The 11,072-nt window shown below is 46.9% G+C and overlaps 1 long non-coding RNA gene across 1 annotated transcript; it reads right to left on the reverse strand.

The window, feature by feature from the left end:
- Positions 1–307: 307 nt before the first annotated feature.
- On the reverse strand, positions 308–3,027 carry LOC309653966. Its single transcript, XR_014259687.1, has 2 exons — positions 1,624–3,027; positions 308–1,507 (listed from the first exon to the last, which is right to left on the reverse strand). It is a non-coding gene; the product is annotated as an uncharacterized lncRNA (long non-coding RNA).
- Between the last annotated feature and the right edge of the window lie 8,045 nt (positions 3,028–11,072).

An 11,072-nucleotide genomic window follows, 5' to 3' on the forward strand; every position in this document is an offset into this window, starting at 1 on the left:
TTTTAAACCTTGGAATGTCCCACCCACTCCTCTTCTCCATCCTCACTCACTCCCTTGATGATCTCATGCAGCCCCAAGATTGTTAATGAACTACACACTGGTGAGCGTATCCCAGCCCCGGCCTCTCCCGGGGCCCCGGATGCTCACACGCCTCTGTCTACCCATCACCTCCACTTGGGTATCCAAGAGACTACTGCTGCTTAATGCGCCTGAAGCCAAATTCTTGGTTCCTGCACCCCACAACCAAAGGGTTCTCCTTTCACCCAGTTCTCCGTTTCAATATGTGACAACTCCAGTTTACCCATCGTTCAGGACAAAATCTTTTTTTTTATTGCAAAAGTGTTGTTTCTTTTTTCTTAAATTTTTATTGGAGTAGAGTTGATTTACAATGTTGTGTTAGTTTCAGGCTTACAGCAAAGTGAATCAGTTATACAGATACGTATATCTGCTCTTTCTTAGACTCTTTTCCCGTACAGGCCATTATAGAGTATTGAGTAGAGTTCCCTGTGCTATACAGTAGGTCCTTATTAGTTACCTATTTTATACACAGTAGTGTGTATGTGTCAATCCCAATCTCAGGACAAAATCTCGAGGTGTCTCTTTGTGTCTCACTATTCACCCAACCCACCCCTCATACTAGCTCGTCCTACAGGTTCTACCTACAGAATATTTCCAGATTCTGACGGTCACTTATCACCACGACCACTGCTGAAATCCAAGCTCTCTTCCTCTCTCACCTGGAGATGCAGTCACCTGCGACCTGGTCTTTTGGCTTCTCCACTTACAGTGTTGTTGTTGTTTTTATTGGAGTATAATTGCTTTACAATGTTGTGTTAGTTTCTGCTGTACAATGAAGTGAATCAGCTATAGGTATACATATATCCCCTCCCTCTTGGACCTCCCTCCTCCCCCCCATCCCACCCTTCTAGGTGGTCACAGAGCACCGAGCTTACAGTCTTAAAAGCTCCTTTCCACTGAACAACCAGAGTGGTCTTTCTAAAATATACATCAGGTCATTTCTCTGCTCAAGGCCACCAGTTGTTTCCCATCTCACTTAGAGTAACCCTGCCAGGCTGTATGATCCAACCAGCCCCTGCGTGCACACACACACACACACCCTCTCTGCCCTCTTCTCCTTGACCCCCACTTTCCCACCCCTCCAGCCACACAGAGCTTCTTCATGCTCCTTGAACTTGCCAAGCACTCTCCCACTCCAGCACCTTTGAACTAGCTCTTTGCCGTACCTGGACATCTATATGGCACCTCATTTTCTTCCAGGTTCTGTTGAAGTATCATCTTATCAAAGATGCCTTCCTTGACTGTCCTTTAAGAAAAGTCATCCCCACATGCATACACTGTCTCCCCTACCCCTCAGCCCGGCTTTATTTTTCTTCTAAGTATCATAACCACCTGACACAGATGTCATTGCCGTTTTCCATCTTCCCATGTTAGACTATTAACATCCGAAGAGGAGAGACTGTTCTGTTTACTGCTTGATTTCCAGCACCTAGAATACGCCAGAGTATGGATTTATCTGTTTATATTATTTGTTAAATCAATGAGTGCAGGTACCGTGATCCAATTTTACAGATGAAGAAACAGAGACTCTTAGAAGCTGATTACCTGCCAAAGACCAGTAAGCGGTAAGTTCAACCAGTAAGTTCATCAGACACTGGAGTCTTTGCCTTGCTGTCCAGTCCCCTGTGGTGCCACCACGTCCATCACATTCACAACAATAAGGCATCTCCTTCTCCCGACCTCTCTTCTGCTGCTTCCGGGAAACAAACTGCTCTCGGGAGGTGTGGTGGGGAAATGCACAAACCAGCAACAGGCAGAGAGAAGTACAGGGTGTGTGCGGTTTTATTGGTGCCACACACCCGGCCTCTTCTGTCTCTTGTAATCGAGTTGCTGAAATGTGTACGGCTGGCCCAGATTCCAGGGCACCTACTCCAGAGGAAAAGCGGGGCTTGCAAAGGAGGCTGGAGATGCCCACAGCCACTTTGCTGAGCCTCATCACACGCACTGCTCAGGCTTCTGGATTAATCATGAGATGTGGAAAAGAGCAGGAAATCTACCTCCGTAACTGCAGCTCAGCTGGGTTCCTTAGGACATTTCCCAGCAGGCAGAGTGATCCCCGCTTTGCCAGTACTGCAGGCCCATCATTAAGCCCAAGATCCGCCATCCCCTCCTGGGAACAGAGTGCCTGACTCGCCCTCCCACCAAGACCTGCCGGGGGAGCCAGTGGACGCCCCTGACCCAGAGCTGCCAACAGATGCCGCCGCCCACCTGGCTGCCACAGGATGGGGCCGGGAGGGACAGGGCAGCTGGCCCCAGTCCGGCTTCCCGCTCCCCCTCCCCCGCCCCTCCCCCCCAGCGCTGACTCCCCCCAGCTCCTGTCAAACAGAACCAGCTCTGCTACTTACCAACTGTATCACCTTGGGCACGTTATTTAATCCAAGCCTCGGTTTCTGTGTGTAAAGTGGGGGTCAAGATCACGCTTACCTCCTAGGGTGGCTGTGAGACTGACCGAGATGAGGTCTACATTGCAGCCAGCACAGTGCTTGACCCGTAATGGAGCTGGGTAGGTGGTCGCTGTCATCAACACGGACTCAGAGGGCTGGCAGGGGTATCAGAAACCTTTCAGCCAGTGGGAGGCACTGCCAACTACACCCCTGGTAGGCAGGGAGAGCTGGACCAGTTGCCAGCCAGCCCATCCCTCAGTCTCTGGGGCAACTGCAGGGGTTCCTACCAGCCCCTCCCTCCTTCCTGCATCTGATTCCGATGCCATCAGCAGTCAGTGAGCCCAGAGGGACTCTCCAAAGCTCCCCTGGGTTTCCCGTTTCTAATTTCTACCATGATAACCTACCGTGGGTCCAGAGAAAGGCAAACTCTTGGCCACCTGAGGGACAGGGAGGCAAGATACCCAGTCTCGCTGTGGCTGATGGTAGAAAGCACGATGGCAGCTCAGGTTTCTAAGCTTCCAAAGACAGTGGGGCCAGGCATGTGCCTACCAGCTTGGGTGAGTCTATTGCTACACCTTGGGGAACTGTGTTAGCCGCCTGGCATCCTGTTGGTGACATGACCTGGCTCACAGTGAGAGTGTTAACACACAGCAATCAGCAGACGTTGCCAGTCAAGATGCCTCCCTTACCCCTACCCCCAAGAGCTGGTGAACGTTTATCAGCCCACCACCCAGCAAGACTGTTCTCGCTCCCCACCCCTGCCTTGGCTGCTTGTAACTATTCCCCTCACACTACACGCCCATCTCAAGTGTTCCTGAAATAAACCGCCAAGACAGGTGATGAGAAGCCACTGGGGATGCGGGCAGGGGGGCTGACCCCCTGAGCCAGCATTAAGGCTCCGCCTCCCTCCTTTCACTGTCTGTGCTCCTTCTCGGAAGAAAGTTCACCAGCAGGTATTTGGATGCAAAGACTCATCACCAAGATCTTTGCACCAGTGCTCCGAGGTGCATGTGGAGCAAAGAGGCAACCAGAAAAATGACTCAGAGCCCCAGAACTCTGACCTCTAGGGGACCACCTAGGGTCACAGAGACTTGTGGACTCCGCCCAGACCCCATGGAGAGCCTTGTGAGGAAGAGCTTGTGGGGCTGGTGGAAAAGGAGGGCTATCCAGTGTCAGCCAGCATCAGCGAGCTCAGCAGAGACCTCAGCTTCTCTGGGGTCACATCTGCATCGCCCCTTGAGGAAGCGGAAAGGAATCCAGGGCAGCAGCCTTGAGCCTGAGGGAGACGGAGCATCTCTGCCCCCATGCCCTTCACCAAATGGACACTGGCCGTTCTGTTCCATCGGGAGCATCGCTGAGCAGCAGCAGCTTCTCCAAGGACCCGGGGGCCCCGGATACTGGGAGTGGCACCGCGGGATCCCCGATGGGCATCCCCCTCCCTCCCTCTCTCTCCCCCACGGAACCCCTTTCCTCCGCAGCAGTAGGTTTCTCCCTGAACTTTACCCTTAAGGGAATCTGGTGCATTCTCTCCTACAATATTTATGACCCACATCAATTTTTCATTCATCCCATCACTCAGCTTCTCAGGCGAGTTTGGAAACTTTCCCTCTGAGTTCTCCTTCTGCTGAGGGTGAGATGGGGACCGGAGTAAAGCCCCAGGGACCTGCTGCACCATCCGCCCCGCCATCCTCCTGCCCAGAGAGCCGGTGTCTGCCACGTTAACTGCCAGCCCGTCCGCCCCTCTTTCTAAGCCGCTCACAATCTGATTGCACCTCAACGTCCAACCTTACACCCCACCTCTGCGGCCCCTGGCCCCCCACCCCTTCTCACTGTGATCTGCAAACACAAAGCTTCCCCTCCCTCTCTGGGTGGGGAAAGGGGTTCCTATTGCTTCTGACCCTGTCCTTCCTTTGGTGCATCTGGCCCTGCCTCATCCTCCAAGCCCAGACCAATTCCACATCTTCCCCCAAGCCACGTTTCCCCTCATCTAACCCCCATACCATCTCCTTGCTCATCCCTGTTTCACTTCAGCCAGTAATTAATGACTCAGTATTTAGCTGTTCTTTAACTATTCTCTCTGGCTGAAATGTAAGCTCCCTAAAGACAGAGTCTGCACTTTCACACTTCTGTGGCCTGGTTCCCATGGGGCTTACGGTATATAGCACCAGCTACGTAGCAGGTGCTTCATAAATAACTAGATACAGAAATAAATAGCAAAGAATAAAATAACATAATAAAATGATAAATAATAATATAATTATAAATAAATGATTTAATACATAACTTGGTGGAAATCATTCGGACTTTTCTCTAATTTCTACCATGGGTCTTGGTAGAAGACCCATGGTAGAAATTATTATAATTGGGTCTTGTTTTTATCTGGTCTAATCTCAGATGTAATGACGATAATACAGAGATGTTCTTATCTCTGAGAAGTACGATAGTATGTTAATTATATTAATAATAATAACGATTGCTCCAATTTATTGAGCCCTTACTCTGTGCTGGAAGCAGCAAAGTGTTTTGCAGGCACTATCTAGCTGACCTTTCAGGTAAGTGTTGTTATAACCCCCATTTCACAGGTGAAACACAGAGAGGTTGTGACTTGTCCAAGGACACACAGCTAATGCGCGTTAGAGCAAATGCTCAACAGCTGTAGCTCAGACCAGGGCCCATGCTTAAACGTCGCCTCGTTCCTGCCACAGCTAGTATCCCTGCATCCCTACATCCCTGCGCACAGTCTCCAGGAGGGCAGCCTGAGGTGTGGACAATGCAGTAGCCACCAAAGGCCGCTGCAACCAGCCCAGCAAAAGAGGAGAACCTTCAGGTAAATATGGGGAATGAGCATAAACACTTATATCTGCTCCCGCCTGAAATACCAGAAATGTTACGTAAAGGAATAACAAAAGGGTCGCTCCCCAAAGACAGGGAGAGGAGGGGAAGCCACAGCATCAACACGATTCTGGAAGTCAGAGGGTGGGGAGAGGGTGGACCATTAGCGCGCGGGGCCGAGGAAGGACCCGCAGTCCCGGGGTGGAGGCGTTGCGTTCTGGAGAAGATAGGCAAGGGCAGAGGTTGAAAACAGAACTGTCTGGACACTTTCTACAGAATAATCAAGCCCCCAGGTCCCCTCCTCGTACCCTGCACAGGCAAAGAACAACTCCTTTTCCTAGTCAGCTCAGGCTGCTATCACAAAATACCCTAGACTGGGCGCTTCAATGGCAAACATTTCTCTCTCAGTTCTGGAGGCTGGGAAGCCCAAGATCAAGGTGTGGCCAATTCATGGTCCTGTCGCAGATGGCTACCTTCTTGCTCTATCCTCACGTGCCAGGAGGGAGGGAGGCTCTCTGATCTTATAAGGTCACTAATCCCATCATGGGGGTCCACCCTCATCGCCTCATCTAATACTAATCAACACCCAAAGGCCCCACCTCCAAATACCATCACACTGGCATCGGGCTTCAGCCTATGAGTCTGGTGGGGACACAAACCTTCAGTCTGTAGCACCCCTCCCACCCTGCAGGATGGACTTCAGAAAAAGGCACTTGAGGCACATTGGCAGGCGTGGCTGAGCTGTGAGGCTAAGGAAAGAAAATGAATGATGTCTGTCTACAGAGCAAAGAAACCTTCACCCCTCCTCACTCCCCATCACCCCCTTCAAGTCGCAGACTCCAAATGCCAACAACCAGATAGATATATATCCCAAGGCAGGAGGTCAGACAATATTCTCTCAAGAAACAGAATTCTCTGTTAACAAGCAGATAGCCCAGAGTAAATGGAGAGTCTCCCCATGAAAAAGCCCATGACCACCCCCATCCCCTAATAGCACAGCCTGGGAGGCATTGCCCCATCACAGTCAGAGAGCTTCACATCGGCTCAAGTCCTCTATTCTGAAACATTGACAGACAGCCAAGTATCAATAGGCTTTTAAAGAAAGCGTTCAACATAAAGATGAAAAGAAAACAAAAAAAGATTTTTTTAAAATCAGGAAATAGACAAAATATGGAGAACAGAAGAAAATTTCCAAAGACCATCAGTATCTTTAGAGACATAGAACGATACTATTCTCATGAAACAAGAACAGAATGCTCTAATACCAAGATGGGGCAATTAGAGAATAAGACAGCTCTTTAAGAAACAACATTAAAATAATGAATGTTAAAATGTTAAAAAATTTAGTGGAAGATTCAATTAAATCAAGTAAATATCCCAGAAAGTACTTTTAAAAAGCAACAGGAAGAGAAGAAACAAACAAATGAGCTATAGATAAGCTGACAGGAGAATTCAATGAGCAGTTCAGGGCGTCCAATGCTTAACTAGTAGAAGAAGTTCCATAAAACGAAAACAGGGAGGAAATGGATGGGAAGATAATAACATAAAGACATAAAGGAAACAGTATAGGAAAATTTCAATCTGGACAGATTAACAGGGCCCATTTAATAACCAATGCAGGGACTTCCCTGATGGCGCAGTGGTTGGGAATCCGCCTGCCAATGCAGGGGACACGGGTTCGAGCCCTGGTCCGGGAAAATCCCACATGCCGTGGAGCAGCTGAGCCCGTGCGTCACAGCTGCTGAGCCGGTGCTGTAGAGCCCGCGAGCCACAACTGGAGAAAGCCCGTGTGCAGCAGCGAAGACCCAACACAGCCAAAAATACATAAATAAAATAAATAAATTAAAAAAAAAAAAAAAACTAATGCTATGTACAAAAAAAAGGCCCAGAGCAGGAAACCCTAATTATGAAATTTCACAATCAGGATAAAAATGATAGTTGAAGGAAAGGGAGAGAGAGAGAGAGAAAGGAAAAGAATGAGGAGGAAGCAGAGGAGGAGGGAGAGGGAGGGAGAAAGGAAGGTTATATATGATGAAATGAGGATCCGAATGTCATTGGATTTCTCAAGAACAATACCAGATGTTCGAAGGCCTTGGAAGTTCTGGGGGAAAATATGATTTTCAATTGTCAATCAAAATTAAACACGTAACCATCAACCAAGTTTGAGACATTTTCAGGCATGACAGTAAGTGTTCTATCTCCCATGCATTATTTCCTAGGAGGTACCAGAAGAGGAGTTTCAGGAGTAAAGCATATGTGCACACATACACACACACACACACACACACACACACACACACACACACACACACACATATATACATAAAACAAACTCAGGGGAAGAGGGAGGCAGGGAGTAAACCAAGAAAGAAGACCAGATCCAGGAAACCAGTGAGACATCAGAGAAACTGAAAAAAAAGCCCCAAGACAACAGTCAAGTGCCATGCACAAAGAAGGGAGCAGAAAAACAGAAAGCTTCTGGAGAAAGAGATCCAGGAGTAAAAGTAGAACAACAACAACAAAACAACTGTTACAGTTCAGGGAGTCCCCTGGTGGCCTAGTGGTTAGTATTCTGGGCCTTCACTGCCATGGTGAAAAAAACAGAAAATAAAACCGTTGGTTTGCTTTTCTGAGCAAATCCTGATCAATACTAAATAAAGGAAAAGAAAAGAATTTCTAACTCTAGGAAAAACAAAACAAAAGGATGTATAAGAGCAAAAATATAACCAGAGTACAGCATGTCACAGCAACGACTGTGCACAGTCTGAATAGATTTGCATGTGGTTTTTGCCTCCTGACTTTAGTAAACCTCCTCGCTCCTGGGAACGCAAATTAGATTAAACAGCACAAGCGTTTTCAAACACAATAGTTTGGACAGGATGCACACAAAATGCAGAACAGATTTCCCAATCAATTCCTCTCATCATCTTTGAGATGGGGAATGTCAGCCCGATAAGGAAGCACTTGTATAAACAGGGGGAGGAAGGAAGGGAAGAGTGGACAGAAGGTAAACAAGCTGAGGGTGGGAACAGAAAAGGAGCAAACAAACACCATAATTCCCCCAATTTTTCTTTGAAACCTGCCTAATTAGTTCTTCAGCTCTTCCTCAACTTTGGTTCCATGTTGGCTTTTCACCGTGGGAATAGACTGAAAGGAGGTAGAGGGAGGGAAGGGGAGGGATGGAGTTTTTCTTCTCTTTGTACCCTCACTACCTGGCCTGGAGCCTGGTCCGCGGGGCAAGAGTTTACTTTTATTTTTTAATTAAAAAACACAATTGTTAGTGAGCTTTCACATACAATATCTCAGATTAGGGGAAATGCAGTTATTGCCCATACTGCCCTAGAACTCTTGCTGAATTTAGCATGGTGGTGCTGCCAGCTTAACCCCAGGAAGAAAGCTGGGCTCCTTAAAGACAAGCTGGCGAGCGGCAGCTGGGATGCAAATCTGAGGCAGTCTGAGCGATGCTCTTACCAGCCATGCTGTGCTGCATCCATTGCCAGTGCCTGGAGGTCACAGCTCCCAGCCCCTTGGGAGAGAGCAAAGGAAATGAAAGATGAAATGGACAGACTCAAGAGCTGAACTCTGAGCAATTGCCTCCCCAGAGACTCACAATTCTCTGTAATTAACATAGCTAGCTGCAAGGAAAGCAAGTGCATTGCTTTTGAAACTCATCTGGTAAACTTGAATTAAACCAGGGAGAGGGCGCTGGCTGGTAAACCTGGGGAAATGGGTTTCCAGACAACCAGACACTGGGGGTGAGCTAAGGTTGAGAGACACCTGGGCACTGACCCTGCTTTATCTGTCCACACCCACGAGAGTTTGGCCCTGCTGATGAGTTTGGTGCAAGAACCAGGGGAGCCCCACGTTTGCAAACGGTCCTCTAAAGCCGTGGTTCTCTCCTGAATACCTGGAGGGGCTTTAGAAACTATTCATGCCTTGACTTCACTCCCAGAGATACCGATTACACTAATCTGGGATACAGTCTGGGTATCTCTGTTGTTTTCTTCTGTCTTCCTTTTTTTTTAATCTTATTTATTTTTGAAGAGAGATTACATGTGTAAGGCACAGATTTTAAAAGGTACACAAGGACAGTACAGTAAGTCTCCATCCAAGCCCTGTCCTCAGCCACTCACTTCTCTCAGAGGCAACTTCCAGAGATCATTTTAAAACCGACGAGAAATCATATATATTTACACATAAAATGAAAGTGTAGCATGCACTGTTCCCCACCTTGCTTTTGCTGTGTTATCTATATGCCTTGACCCTCCTTGCTTTTTAAAAAGTTTCTGCTATTGGTAACATCTTGCACTAGTGTGGTACATGTGTTACAACTGATGTGCCAATATTGACATGTTACTATTAGCGAAAGTCCACAGTTTACATTAGGGTTCACTCCTGGTGTTGTACATTTCATGGATTTTAACAAGTGTATTAATGACATGTAGCCACCATTCCAGTGTCACACAGAATAGTTCCACTGCTGTAAACATCCCCTGTGCTTCACCTAGTCATCATTCCCTGCCCCCTCACCCCTGGCAACCATAGATCTTTTTATTGTCTTCATAATTTTGTCTGTTCCAGAAAGTCATATCCTTGGAATCATACAGTCTGTAGCCTTTTCAGATTGTCTTCTTACACTTAGCAATATGCATTTAAGATTCTTCCACACCTTTTCATGGCTTGATAGCTCATTTCTTTGTCTAGTTGAATAATATCCTGTTGTATGGCTGTAGAGCAGTTTGTTTACCCATTCACCTATTGAAGGACATCTTGGTTGCTTCCAAGTTTTGGCAACTATGAAGAAAGCTGTTATAAACATCTGTGTACAGGTTTTTGTGTGGACATAAGTTTTGAACGCATTTGGGTGAATTGCAAGGAGTATGACTGCTGGATCGTGTGCTAAGAGTATGTCTCATTTTGTACGCAACTGCCAAACTGTTTTCCAAAGTGGCTGCACCATGTTGCATTCCCACCAGCAATGAATGAGAGTTCCTGTTGCTCCACATCCTTGCCAGCATTTGATGTCGTCAGGGTGTTGGATTTTGGCCATTCCAGTAGGTATATATGCATCTCGTTGTCTTAATTTGCAGCTTCCTCGTGACATAGGATGTTGAGCATCTTTTCATGTTCTTATTTCTCATAAGTACGTAAGTCTTCTTTGGTGAAGTGTGTGTTCAGGTCATTTGCCCATTTTTAAATTGGGTTGCTTGTTTCTTATTGCTGAGTTTTGAAAGTTGTTTGTGTATTTTGGATACTAGCCCATTATCAGATACGTGTTTTGCAAGCATTTTTCTCCCAGTCTGTGGCTTGTTGTTTCATTCTCTGAACAGTATCTTTTGCAGAACAGAAGTTTTTCATTTTAATGAAGTCCAACTTATCATTTTTTCCTTTCGTGGATTGTGCTTTTGGTATTGTATCTAAAAGTCATCACGGAACCTAAGATCACCTAGATTTTTCTCCTGTGTTGCCTTCTAGGACTTTTATAGTGCTGCATTTTACATTTGGGACGATGAGCCATTTTCAGGTAAGTTTTGTGACGGGCACAAGGTCTGTGTGTAGATTCTTTTTTTTAATTTTTTTTTTTTTTGCATGTGTATATCCAGGTGTCCCAACCCCATTTATTGAAAAGACTATCCTTCCTCAGCTGAATTACATTTGCTCCTTTGTCAAAGACCTGTTGACTCTATATACCCAGAAACCTGGGTATTTGGGGGTAGTTACCTCCCACCCCCAGGTGATTCTAATATGTAGCCAGTGTGTGCATTGTTAATATAAGTT

This window comes from Balaenoptera physalus, assembly GCF_965194825.1.
Source record: "Balaenoptera physalus genome assembly, contig: HAP1_SCAFFOLD_1557, whole genome shotgun sequence".
NCBI lineage: Eukaryota > Metazoa > Chordata > Mammalia > Artiodactyla > Balaenopteridae > Balaenoptera > Balaenoptera physalus.